This window comes from Cupressus sempervirens, chromosome 11, assembly GCF_028749045.1.
Source record: "Cupressus sempervirens isolate cs-2001-9-10 chromosome 11, ASM2874904v1, whole genome shotgun sequence".
Classification (NCBI taxonomy): Eukaryota; Viridiplantae; Streptophyta; class Pinopsida; order Cupressales; family Cupressaceae; genus Cupressus; species Cupressus sempervirens.
In genome coordinates this window covers 529,051,638-529,062,171 of record NC_143128.1, presented here as the reverse complement: position 1 = coordinate 529,062,171, position 10,534 = coordinate 529,051,638, and the positions used below count along the sequence as shown (strand labels likewise).

The following is a 10,534-nucleotide window of genomic DNA, read 5'->3' as shown; positions in this document are numbered from 1 at the left end:
TTCAACTTATCTTCTATCTTCAGGGCATACTGATAAGTATTGTCAACTGAATAAATATTCAACATACCAACCTCATCTTGAATATTGTATCTCAAACCATTAATATACCGAGCTACCTTTTCGTTTAACAATTTTCTATGACCAGCCCAAATAGTCAACTTGTAGAACTCCTCGGTATAATCTTTCATAGACATATCCTTTTGTTTCAAAAATTTCAATCTTTTAAACAACTCAAGTTCATAATCAATAGGAATGAACTTATCCTTCAACTTAGTCTCCATCTAGTGATCTCCATTTCACCTTCCTCTTCTCTGTCTCTTTGCAATTCTTTCCACCAAAGAGAAACATGTCCTTTCAACTTAGTTTGTGTCAACCTCACTCTAAGTGGATCCTCAATATCCTCAAGCTCAAAGTAGTCTTCCAATTCACCAATCCAATCAATCAAGTCTTCAGGACTCAAAGTACCTAAGAAATGAGAAACCTCCATCTTATGCTTCAGCTTCAAATGAGATCCAGGTCTAGCAAACTAACTAGCCCTAGTTCCAATAGGTCTCTCCACATGATCACTTATGTCTTCACCACTAGATCTAGTAGCTTCAAAGTCTTCAACAACTTTCTCATAACTACCTTCAGTACCCACATACCTAGGTACACCACCTAAAGAACTTACAATTTCAGCGATCATGTCACTCTTCATCAATGCAATCTGAAATTTGAACTCTTCTCTAATCTTCTCTGAGATCCTTTCTTCCATGAAATCACTGATATCATCAATTTCCCTAGGGTCCAATCTTCTTGGAGGCATCTTCCAAAAAAAATTGTAAACCCAAAGCAATAGATCCACAAAGCCAGAAGATCAATCAGTAGTGCAGAGCACCAAGGCACTTGGTTTATATTTTGGTTTTCATATTTTTTTTCACCTACTTAGGCCAGAATAAAACAAACCTTGGATGAAAAGTCCATGGTTGTCAAAGAAAGACACCATTTTGTATGCTTAAGGCACTTTATGCAATTTATAAGCAAAATTTGCTTATTAGGAAAATTCAGATTTTTAAAAATTTTTGGTCAAGAAAGCTTAGGATTAGGGGTTTTTAGTTGATTTTAGGTATGTTGGAACCTTTTCCAAGTCTTAGAAGTGGAATCAAATGAAAAATGTAAAAATTGCACTTTTTGTGCAAAGTTGCATTGTTGAAAGTTGTAAAAGTTGCTCAAATTTGCAACTTTGTGAAAAAAGGATTACAACTATTAAAATATTGGTTGTAACCATTAAAATAGACATAGGATGTGTGTGTGTGTGTGTGTGTGTGTATACATGTATATAGATATAGATATATGTATATATATATATATATATATATATATATATATATATATATATGTATATATATATATATATATATATATATATATATATGTATATACATATATATAGATATAGATATATGTATACATATATATATATACATATATATGTATATACATATATATATATATATATATACATATATGTATATGTATACATATATACATATATATGTATATATATGTATATACATATATATGTATATATATATATATATATGTATATACATATATATGTATATATATATATGTATACATATATCTATATCTATATATATGTATATACATATGTATACATATATATATATATATATATACATATATATATATATATATATATATATACATATATATATATATATATATATATACATATATATATATATATATATATATATATATATATATGTATATATACATATATAGATACACACACACACACACACACTTCATTTTTGAGGTCTAGAGGGCATTAATGTATGGATTGGAGTGTGTTGAAACCTTGTAATAAGGTTAAAGATTTGATAGCCGGGTGGTTGATTTTAAGAGTGGGAAGCCCACTTGAAGCTTTTTAGTTGTGCTTTCTCAATTAGCCACTAGATCAACCTTCTTTGCCAATCCTAATGCAAATTGTCTCAACTTTGGTGATCCATCCACACACTTAGGAACAACCTTCACCCTGATACCATTTGATGCAGTGCAAGGCAGGAGAATCCCCAAAGGATGTGTCTAAACCCCTAGTAAATAACCACATAGTGGAAATACAACAACAAAGCAACAATAATGCAAGATCTGATACCAAATCACAACTCTTTTTTCATAAATATAACTGATTATATGCTTGGTTGTAAGACTTTCCGAGTTAGGGCCAACTACAAACAATAATTATAAAATCAGTTGTGCAAGAGCCAACAAGATCCAACTTACAAACCCAATCCCAACTAGTCCATAAACACATCTGGATAAGAACACCAAGAAGAATCCACACTTGTACCCTCAGGTCCACCAAGCAATCCTCTAGTTCCTAAGCCATAGCCCTAGCTCTTCAAAAATTCACATCTACACTTCATCCCCTTCTCAAAGCTAGAATGATAACTACTGCCTAAAGACTCCATAAAACCCCTTACTTATAACCAACTAAGCCACAAGTCAACCCAACTCATTACAAACTAAATTAAATCCCTTACATCAAATATAACTCAATTAAATCCCTTACACCTAACTGGCTATACAAGAGTTCATGGAGAAAATATTCAAAGACTGTCAAACATGAAACAAACTACATGAAGTACAGAGAATACAAATTGCAATCCACAATCCACAAAGGCCCCAAAAATAAGGGACTCGATGTGTTTGGTTCCATTCAAAATTTCAAATTTATTACAACTACATTTTATTTTTGTGGTTTTTAGAATCAATATATCAATTTCAAATTGTTGTAAGGGTCTGTTTGGTTGTTGGAATTGGGTGGCTATCTAGCCTTTTTTCCAAAAAAAAAAATTTACAAAATGCATTATTTGAATTACTAACATTTTTATTTTGTGATGTAAATAATTTAATAAATATTATGAATTTTTAAAAATAATATTTTAAGTTAATTACATTTTGATATAATTTTTAAATTAATTTTTTTTAATAATTTAATAATTGTTTTGAATAATTTTTTAAAATATTTACAAAACTTAAATCTATGTATAAGTGAATTTAATTTTCATAATATTTTATTTAAATAATTTAAAATTTAATGATTTAATTTTTCTCACTTATTTTAAGTTAAAAAGAAAGAAATTATTAAGTTATTTAAAAAATGTATTCTCACTTATTTTAAGTTAAAAATAAGAAATTAATAAGAAATCATAAAAGATATTAGACATGTTTTGTCACCTTTTTAATAACTAAAGTGCTATCTTAACTTTATTCTTAAAATATCTCAATTATTTTTTAATTAAAAGCAGCCAAAAACTAAGGGGTTGCCTTTAAATAGTCAAATTGGTCAACTACCAACAAAATAAAATATATCTCAATTGTTGTCTAGTATCTACATTTGCAAAGAGATTAATCCAGGGTTAAGGTAGTTTTCCATAGCTACACAACAATACACAAAAATGTGCCGACCACTTGCTTAGCTTAAGATAATAGAAATTCTAAATATTAGAAATCATTTCGGCAATTTTCAACTAGTGATTACATAAATTAGCGGCATAATGATTTAAAATTTATTTTTATAGGATTTTTGTTATATAAATATATATTTGCTTCTAAGAAATTGTAATCTTAAAAACATTTCTATTCTAATAATGATATACTTAAAAATCAAGTACAACTTAAAATATTTTAAATGATTAAATTCTAATTCTGTGGAAAGCATTTCTAGATCAATTAACTATGATCAAATTAATTTCATATAAATGTCTTATTGAGAAGATCATATAAACAAAAGTAAAAATAAAAAATTGACTACATCGCACAATCTCCATAAAAGAGTACCACAATAAGGTAACTCTTAATTTATGTTTTAATATTCGAATTAATTTATTTTCACAATAAATTAATTATTTAAGAATAAAGTAAACAAAATAAATAACTATTTGTACTTAAGTACTAAATAGTTTGAGATACTTGTAAATACAAAAATTAAAAAATTCTAATATAAAATAGAAACCATAAAACTTCACTAAACAATAAAGAAATATAGAATACAATAAATATACAAACTAAAAATTGTTCTATTTTAATAATATATATTTTACATATAGTTTTAAAATATATTTAAATATAAAACAAGTATAAATATGAAATTTTAAAAACTCAATATTAATAAATATATTTTCTTTTTAACATGCTTTTCTATTAAAAATATAGTTAACTAAAGTCTTTATTGCTTTAAGTTGCTTTAAGGAAGAGTAAGGAACAAATATGCGATTTTACATGTATTTTATACTAAAGACTTCAAAATTTTAATAATATATATTCTATACATAGTTTTAAAATATATTTAACATCTCTAAATATAATATATAACAAGTATAAATATAAAATTTTCAAAAATTAAAATTAATAAATATATTTACTTTTTAATATGCTTTTGTATAAAAAAATAGAGTTAACTGAAGTCTGTATTGTTTTGAGGCAAAGTAAGAAACAAATATGAAATAGATTTTACATGTTTTTTACACTAATTGAAGACTTGAAGACTTACATGCAAAAAAGCATGAAAATCTATAAATAGAGCAACTCCCACTCAAGTACCTAAATATAGTTTTTTGACTCAGGGATTGAAGTTGATGAATGAAACGAACTACCAATAAATAGGGCAGAAGGGTTTCAGTTTGAAAAAGTAATTCATACAGAAGGGAATCAATCCGTAAAAGCAAAGGAATTGAGTTTATGAAAGGATTTCATTTGTACAAGAAGATTCAATCTGTAAAAGCAATTCACTGAAGGCAGAATTGTGGAATTTGGTTTGAGATATTTGTAGGTGATAATACTGGATTTGATTATGGAGATGGTTCTAGCACATGTGCATTCTCCTTTTACATTGGAACGTTTTCAGATTCAGATGAGCTTGAAATTTGGGATGCCTGCCAAGTGCCAACCAGTATTCAGCACCTTTGATCTGTATAAAGACATTTGGAGGTGTGGAAATTTGGCAGAAGCTCCTTATCACAGTACCATTCTCTATAATGGACATGAATCTACAAAGAGTGCAGTCTCTTATGTTGCAGAATCAAAATCACAGGCATCAAGTGTTTAGACTACCTCATGATCTTGGCAGATACAATGCAAGATTCTGCAATTTGGTACCATTCTCTGCCAGATTAGTATTCCCTGGTGTTGTTCAATCTCTTCCACTTGCTCCAATGGGCGTCAATCTACAGAGGATGCAAATGCAGTCTCACATATTCCAAGCTGAAAAGTCTAAGCTGGAAGTCCCCGTCCCATTACCGACTCACAATCTTTGTAGACAAGGGGGTCAGCAGAAAATCTTGTGTAAAATTTGCGATGATAATAGAAGGAGGCACATTTCAGCCGCTCCCTTTCATTGCTGTGTTGAAGATGAGGTCACTTTAGGTTTCAGAAGGCCATCCCCTGCAGGACCAATTGAAAGGCCAAGGAAGAGTTAAATTAATATCATGAATGAATGAGCTTCTACACGGTCGTATCTTATTCTTTCCTTTCCTTTTTGGTTGTAATGGGCAAGCGGAACACTTTGAGTCATTCAAATTGGCTAATACAAAATATCAGCATAGGTACAAGTCTGTGAGCACAACAGCTCAACAGAGATATGAACCCTAAATGGGTCACCCTACGTAGTTAAAATACGTCTGTAATAGAAATTGGAAGAGATTGTGTCAGAATAAATAAAGAATTGCAGAGTTGTTTATCAGTTCCAGTTGGCTGTTAAGTTCCTTAACTGTGAAACTATGCCTAAATTTGCAAAAGTTTGCTGGAACAGCTATTAAATTACATTGTGTTATAATCTGTATTGATGCTTTTACTTGACGAAGAAGAAACCAGAAGATTGTTTTGTTGTTTTATCTCTGTTTATTTTCGTTTTCATCGTTTATAAAAAAATCTCACCGTTCTTTTTCATCTACAAATAAAATAAAACATCCATGATTTCGGAGTTTTTCTCTTTTATGCACATTTCTGTTCTGCAACTTCTAATTTTATTTTTTTAATTAAAAATAAAATGCAATAGAATAAATATAAAAAGAGATTACAAAACTTAATAAACATCCATTGAAAAGAGAAAATAAATACATAAGATCTCTATTATATTATGGCAGCATAGTCTCAGCATAGACTGCAGTTCAAAGGCACAGAACCTCTCCATTCCTTTGAGAAAATATTTGTGGAGGAAATCGTTTTGCATGAATTAAACATCTGTATTTTCACACTGCAATCTTATAAATATATACACGGATTGATTAGATACGTACCGATGATTTAAGAATCCACAGAAGTTTGGGCAATTGTGAATCTGTATTCGTTTTTCACGTTTCCTATTCACACTACTATGGTGAGATGTTACCTCTTTTAATAATAATGTCTGCTTTCCCTCCATTGACCCTTCTTTGCTCAATCGTATGTCTAAGGCAAACAATTCTAGGTTTTTGTAGTCTCTGTTTATGATCATTGCATAATTGCTTGCTATTGAAGAATCTAAAGTGGGTAATGAATTTGTCACAGTTCATCAGAAGTTTACTGATGAAATGTATCCTCCACAGTGGAATTTGGGGATGGAATATGTAGATTCTATAGTGCTACCAACAGTTATAGCATGGACCAATTTCGCATTATTTCTGATGAGAGAAAGTCAACTACCTGACCTTCTCCAAGATGGTTTCAACTTTATTGACTTTCTTATAAAAGATGGTGACCACCATTTATAGCATGGATCATTTTTTTTTCCGTGAGATTTCTGCTTCCTTTACCAGCTCTATGTGGAGTGTTGAAGTGCTTAATAAGTTCCCAAAGAAGTCAACCTACTATATGACCTAGAAACTTCTTATAAAGAAAGCAAAAGATGAGAAAGGGCTCAAATAACTTCTTTGTAGTTTAACGAGTACAGTGAAGTTGTGTTTAGATGATCAAACGTACTGCCATCCATGTAACAGTACTAGATGAAAGTCACTGCTCAATTAATAGATGTCAGCAACAAATGCAAGGACTTTCCCCACCCAGAAGTGTAACATCGGTTTAGGATGATATTGCAAGGCAAATTCAGAGTAGCATGTGAGTCAAATATCTTTTTCCAAATTCTTCAAGGGGTCTGCTGATAGGCCCAAAAGCAATATTTCACAACCTTGTTGTCTATATTTCCTTCGTTGTCCATTTGTTTTGTGAAACTTATGCATCATCAATTGGATATATTTCTTCTGTTGATTGGTTTGATCTGTCCTGTTTATATTTTCTACCTCGTTCATTGGCTTTGTCAATTTGATAATCTTCCTCCACTTGCTGGTTTGATCTATCTTCTGCAAGAAATTCATATACCCTATTCTTTATCTGAATCCAGCTGTGCCCTGGATCCTCCTTTTTTCACGCCATAGTCTTTCATTATTTTTCTTAAATTTGCCACATCATCCCATCTGCCATATGCAGTATACATACCTGACAACAGCACATATGTAGCAGAATTCTTAGGTTCCAATTTCAAGAGAGCCTGTGCTGCACAATAGCCTAGTTCCAAATTACCATGGACTTTACATGCACCCAGCAGAGTCCGCCATATAAGAGCTGTAGGTTCTTGTGGGACTTGTCTTATCATCTCTAAGGCCTCCTCCAATAGACCTGCCCGACCAAGTAGATCAACCATACAAGCATATTGTTCCATTGTTGCTTCAATGCCAAGATCTGCTGTCATTGAATGAAAGAAGCTACGACCTTGCTCTACAAGGCCTCCATGGCTGCAAGCAGTGAGGACACCAACAAATGTGATATGGTTTGGTTTAATCCCAGCAAGTTGCATTTGCGTAAAGAATTTAATCCCCTCCTTACAATTTCCATGCAAAGCATACCCTGTGATCATAGCATTCCATGAAACCACATTCCTCCTTAACATCAGATCAAATACTTTCCGCGAATCATCTATATTGCCACACCTGGCATACATGCTAATAAGAGAATTGCCCACGGAGACATTTGATTCCAATAATATTTTCATAAGGTGTGCATGAATTTGTTTACCAGATTCCATGTCAGCTAAATTGGAGCATGCCTTTAGGACTCCTGAATATGTGAAGTGGTTCGGTTTCATGAGATTGTGCTCCAGCATTTGAAAGAAACATTTCAAGAGCCTCATCATCCCTCCCAACCTGGATAGAGCCCACAATCATAGTGGTCCATGAAACTACATCCCATCCAGACATTCTCCCAAATACAATCTGTGCTGCTTCAATATTCCCACATTTAACATAACCATCAACTAATGCACTCCCAACAATGACATCCGACTCCAATCCAGCTTTAGAAACAAGAGCATGTACCTTGTTTACCCATCTCTGCTAGTAGCAAACCTCCACATACCTTTATCATATTGGAATTGATGTATTGATTGGGATTGAAACCCATCTCCTGCATTTTTAGAAAAAGATCCACTGCCTTCACCTCGAAGCCGTTCTGTACAAAACCTGATATAACATTCCATGGAATCAAATTTCAAAGTGGTATTTTGTCAAACAGTTTACATGCATCCAGTTCGCTCACGCCTTTCCAGTACATATCAATTAGTGTAGTGTACAGAACAATATCCAATTCAAACCCACTTCTTATATTGTGGGCATGCAATTCTCTGCCATGTTTAAAAACTGACAGGGCAGTGCATGCCTTGACAACGCTGCTTGCAGTAAAATGACTCTTTTTTATCATCTTCATCTGCATTAGACGGAAGAGTTTTAACGCCTCATCTGTGTCATGCCCAAGCTGCGAGGGCAAAAACACACAACAAATTTTATTTTATTTTTAAATTATAATAATTAGAGTGCTCAAAGTTTTAATTTGATTCCTGCGTTCACTACAATACATCTTAAGTTTAAAACTCTAGTGGAGGAATACATCGTTAAGATATTAAAATTTTTGTTATAAGATTGATATCCATCATTAATTAAACAAATTATTAATTAGTCTACTAAAATTTGATACATGAGACTAACCATCTTTAATTAAACCCATTAATATTCACATCTAATACTAACTATCTTTAACAAAGTTAATTTAATAAATCAATTTATTAAAACCAAATTAACAAGATTCTATTCAATACTAACATCTCTAAAATCTAAACAAATTTAACATAAATAAAATACTAAAATCAATTTTACATATATCTAAATTGAAGCTAATAATATTTCAAGACTAATTAACATTAATATTAAAACAACTAAATAAATCTAAGAACTAACTAGCTAAATTACAACTATAATTGCAAACTTGACCAGATGTAGGTATTCCTCCCATTTGACCTGATGGTCCATCACGTACATACGTAGCATGTCTTCCAAAACTTGATTTACTGGCTCAGTCTGGCCATCGGTCTGAAGATGGTACGCTGTACTAAAATTGAGCCTAGTGCCCAAAGCCAACTGCAACTCTCTCCAAAATGAAGAAGTGAACAATGAGTCTCTATCGGAGATGATCTTACGGGGAACACCATGAAGTCTAACAATGTCCCGCAAGAACACCTTAGCTATGTCTCATGCTGTGAATGTAGTACGCACGGGTGAGAAATGGGCAACCTTGGTCAATGTGTCAATTGTCACCAAAATGGCATCATGGCGACGAGATGACATAGGAAGACCAACAATAAAATCCATAGATCTAGTGTCCCATTTCCACACTGCAATCTCATGCGGCTGGAGAAGCCCGCCAGGATGACGGTGCTCCGCCTTCACCCTCTAGCACTCAAGGCATCTCACAACTATGCTAGCAATTTGCACTCTCATGCCTGACCAATGATACAACTGCCTCAAATTTGCATGTAACTTCTTAACATTGGGGTGCGCTGCATAAGGTGCTCTGTGAGCCTCAAGTACAATGAGCTCGCGCAAACCCCCAATGGAAGGTACATACATACATCCCCTATGACGCAAAAGTCCATCGGACTCCAAAGAATACTCTGCAAACTTCCCTTCCAAGGGTCTCTGAGAATGTACTAACTGACTAACTTCTGCATAAAGCTCATCAGCTGGTAAGTGCTGCAAGATCCACTCTCTCAAGTCAGTGTAAGTAGTCACAGATGAAAGCTCATGGTGCCTTCTACTTAAGGCATCTGCAACCACATTCTCCTTTCCCTTGATGTAATGAACATCAAAATCATACTCACACAAGAACTCCATCCACCTTCTTTGCCTAGCATTAAGGTTCGGCTGAGAAAATATGTACTGCAAGCTCTGGTGATCAGAGTGAAGCTCGAATCTATGACCCAGAAGGAAATGTCGCCATCTCACCAAGGCATGAACCACTGCCGCTAGTTCTAGGTCATGAGTAGGATAATTGAGTTCATGAGTCTTCAACTTCCTAGACTCAAAGGAAATATGTCGCCCTTCCTGCATAAGGACTGCCCCTAGACCATCTAAAGATGCATTGGTGCACACCACAAAATCTGCAACAGGATTTGGTACTGCAAGAATTGGTGCACTCATGAGGGCTCTTTTGAGCTCTTCAAAAG

The 10,534-nt window shown here is 33.0% G+C and overlaps 1 pseudogene; it reads right to left on the bottom strand.

Annotated features, from left to right (window-relative positions):
- Positions 1–6,369: 6,369 nt before the first annotated feature.
- LOC149530705 (pentatricopeptide repeat-containing protein At2g13600 pseudogene) lies at positions 6,370–9,324 on the bottom strand (annotated as a pseudogene).
- Positions 9,325–10,534: the final 1,210 nt, after the last annotated feature.